Raw genomic sequence first — 4,261 nt, forward strand, 5'->3', positions numbered from 1 at the left:
TACAACTGACAAAAATGCAATTTAAAGTTATGTAGGCTAATGTCTCCATCTCCCTCTGTGTGTGTGTGTGTGTGTGTGTATGTGTGTGTGTGTGTGTGCATCCAGAATCAGTCCTGTTCAATTGTAGTAAGAATACATAATTTCTGTTATAACAGTTCAATTTAGGACCCAAATGCAAACACAGACCAGGAGACACAGGGATGGTTGAAGGGCAGTTTATTGTAGCTTGAGTTGTAGATAGATCTGATGGCTTAGCTGAGTGTTCTTTGGCTTTGCATATGGTATGAGGCTTAGAACGGCGGAGCAGAGCAGGGAGTGGTGCAGGGCGAAGGACTGAAGCAGGCAGAGGGGCTTGAGGCAGAGCAGAGTAGACATGATCCAAACTGGCAAACAGCAGACGAGGACGAGGCTGACATGGCAGGTTTACTGGAAACCAGCGTGGTGACCCGTATTGGTGACTGAACAATCTGGCAGAGTCTGGAGAGATGAACTGGGGATTTATACTGCTGTGGCTTGACAAATATGAAACACTAGGAAGGGGAAACAATGGGAAAACATAGGGAAGGGAGAAATATAGATAGAGTTCCTAAAACCAACTTAAGTAATTAATGGCCATAAAGAACAAAATAATAAAGATCGGGCAAGTTCATCCTTAAGAAACATTTCAATTCAATGCTTGTATTGTGATAATGACTTTAGGCTAGTTGGACCTGTCCCTTGGATTGCTCATCCTTTCATTTTTTTCAGTAACTTGGGTGATTATGCCTCACATACTTGCAAAAACTAGACATCCACACTCTGTCCAACAATGCAATAAACAAATTATTTTCAAGTTCACTAACTAGTAGTGTAAAGCAAAAACATCTGCTCACATATTGATCAGAGCTGCAAGGGCCACCAGACCTTTCTAAAACAAAACAAAACAAAAAAAGTGATTGACAGAAGGCGACAGCCACTCGCTGCCTTAGAAAGACAGGCCAAATTGCCCTTTAACCCCTTGCTCCTGTTCAATCCAAGTGTAAAACACCACAACATAGGTAATCAATATAGGAGACATATGAATTTGGGCTGTAATTTCTATGGGCATAATTTTAGACATAAAAATATAATTCTCAAACATAAGATAAGACTTTATTCAGTCATTACCCATGTAGAAAACTTAAACCAGCACAACAAACAGGCTAAAGGGGTAGCTCTAGGCTCTAGAGGTAGGTGAAGTTCAGCACTATGCAAAACATGATACAAAATTAAAATGTATGTACTGTAAGTTTCTTCATTTCTTCATTTCATATAGCCTATTTTTCCAAAAACCCCATAAAAATACATAAATAATAGTAAATAGAACAGTACAGATTTCATGCAACACTGAACAATAAAGAGAAAAACAAGTGTACACAAAAGCAATTGTTTAAAAGTATGTTTTAAGAAATGTTTTAAAATGACCTATTGATTGAGTTCACCTAATTTAAACACCTCCTAACAGATTCTAGTCAAGTTGCTCTCTCTTTTTTGGCCATTGCTTCCCACCATCCACCATCACAACTACTTTGCAATTTCTCCAATGAGAAAGAAGCTTTCAAATTAGGGGTCCACTGATTGCTCTCTTATTAGACAGTAATAGGAAGTTGAATCCCTCTCTTCCTTTAGGCTGTGGCTCTGTGTTTGACTGGGTAAACCTGCTTGGGGAAGAACTGCGGTCTCTTTAGTGTCAGATGGCTCTCATCTGCGTTGGTGTCCTGCTGTGTTTTTGTTTTGAGTCGTTTTGAGTTCAGTCTGTCTGGCTGTTTGATTCGACTGTAGAGATGGATATTCATATGGACAGATGTGTTGGGGGTGTTAGTGGCTGTGAGGCAACAGTCTGTTCTTAAATGTACTGTTTTACTGAGAGGCTGCTAATGTATTAGGAAATTAGACTGGGATGCTTGGTGGCTGAGTGTGTTTGTGAGAATGCGAGAGTTCTGAAGATATGAAATACACCTGATGTCACCGGACGCTACCACCAAAAGTCCTCTCTGTGATGTTTTGACACAGTCTGTCAGCAGGCCAATACAGAGCTAATTAATGTCAGATTAAAGTCTGACTGTTCAGTGATCTTATTAAAAATGTTGGGTGAATAAGTTAAATGTGTTCTATGGATGGAATTAGAGAACAAATAGGTAAAGAAAGAGCAAGCTAAGAAAAAAAAAAGTTCAGAAAAAATTTGTATGAGAAAATTTGTAATTAATAATTGACAAATTAACATGCTGTGCACAACACACATTGTCTCCAACTACATAACAGGCTACAACATTTAGCTTAACTTGACAGCATAATACTCAATAGTGTCAGGGGGGGAAGCAGGAGTGGACCCAAACGCAGAGGCCGGAATGTAGATATGATGAAAAATCTCCTTTAATCGTGGATGGTCATAAACAGGCAAACAGAGCTAAACAGAACTAGCAGATGAAACAACACAAAACGATCCAACAAGGACTGAACAGAAAACCAGAACTTAAAAAGAAACTGAACTAACAAGGAGATGAGGTGCAGGTGGGGAGGTGGGTGGAGAACTCGAGAGGGGAGTGAACATACAGGGAGCTGATTGGCTGAGGAAACACAGGGAGCAGGGCAGGGCTGACGAGGCTAACACAGGGCAGGTGTGGGGAAAACAGAGCAGGGCAGGGCTAACGAGTCCAAATGCAGGGCAGATGTGGAGGAGTACATGAACACACAAGGGAAACAGAGAACAAAAACCCAGAAAACAAACTCAACGCCACCTACACTAACCCATCCAAAACCAACCACGAAGCACACAACCTAACAAACTAATGATGCAGTCCTCTAAACCCACCACCCAAATCATACAAGAAAACCCTTATGAACCGAAGGACTAAACAGAAGTGCAAACCAGGAGACCCCAAAGAACACAACATAAGACCAAAAAACACCCAAAGTCCAGGCAGGATGTGACACAATAGTTTGTTGCATACAGGAATGTCTGTTGATTGTCCAGGGAACAATCAAGGTATTTCATCACACTGATGCAACGATTCAATAAATCTAATATTGTCTAGAAGCAGTTGTACTCACTGAATTGTAACACCGACCACAATGACATAACAATACCAGAGACATTAGGGGATAGCTACCTCAGCATAAAGAGTATGGGAAAACAAATGTCTGTTATCTCAAAATATTGTCATATCACCCAAACCAGCTTCGACCCACACTTCAACAACGACTAACTGTCCTGTCAGCATCCAATTTCCCAAACAAAACAACACACACACACACACACACACACACACACACACACACACATGCCCTTCTAGATGCAAAAAGCCCTGTGGTGTTTGAGTCAAAATCATTTTACCCCAAATTATTGTTTGAAGTGGAGTGCAGCTTCTTCACAGTTGTTGTCTCTGCTGCTCGGTGCTGTGTGATTGATGGAGCAATTACTCCATGAAATGGTACAATATTATTCACTCCTCCTGGCCTTTATGTTGGGCTCTTCAGTGAAACAGACTTCAATGATCATCGTTCTGCAGGGTTTAGATCATCAACCACACAATCCAAAGCAATCCCAGAAAACACAAACCTTAATTACTTTTTTCTTTTTTTTTTTTTTTTGGTCATACAGTGTTGATTCTCTGTAAATTCCCATGCTAGTAATCATGCTTCTACAGTATTCCTGTCAAATAATTTACTTTAACCTTTGCCACTTACCTTTGCCAGACACTGACAAATACAGACATGATCCCATGCATAAGTGCAAATGTGAGGAAACAGTGACACACACATATAAATGCACACGTATACTGACATAAACTACTCCTGACTAAGTTAAGTGGCGTTCGGGTGAGTGGTAGCACGGCACTGCGATCATGTAAAGCAGGAACATCTGGTCCTGTCACAGATGTCAGAAAACACCCTGACTGTTTGCAGAAGAGCTGACCTCAACTCCCTCAAGACTGACAGCTCCCTGAGAGTCAGACACACTCTGGCTGGAGAGACACTTTTGCAGTGAACAACCCTCTGTAGGGCTGACATGATGGCTTAAAGGCTGAGCTGCCAAAATGCTTTTTCTTTGTTGTCCCTCAAGATAACCATGTGACACCCTGACATGGTTCATTATGCATCAACAGAATCTAGTGGTAGTAGTAGTGGTCAGGAAGCATATTTATAAGCCCCTATGTGACTATGATTACTTGGATGATCTTGTACTAGCAGTTTCCGTTTATGAATGTTGTCACAACAAATGTTACATTTACATCAATGAGTT

The 4,261-nt window shown here is 40.8% G+C and overlaps 1 long non-coding RNA gene across 1 annotated transcript; it reads right to left on the reverse strand.

The window, feature by feature from the left end:
• Positions 1-201: 201 nt before the first annotated feature.
• Positions 202-3,912, reverse strand: LOC122984392. The gene is made up of 3 exons (XR_006403875.1): positions 3,706-3,912; positions 3,353-3,521; positions 202-477 (listed from the first exon to the last, which is right to left on the reverse strand). It is a non-coding gene; the product is annotated as an uncharacterized LOC122984392 (long non-coding RNA).
• Positions 3,913-4,261: the final 349 nt, after the last annotated feature.

Source organism: Thunnus albacares, chromosome 6, assembly GCF_914725855.1.
Source record: "Thunnus albacares chromosome 6, fThuAlb1.1, whole genome shotgun sequence".
NCBI lineage: Eukaryota > Metazoa > Chordata > Actinopteri > Scombriformes > Scombridae > Thunnus > Thunnus albacares.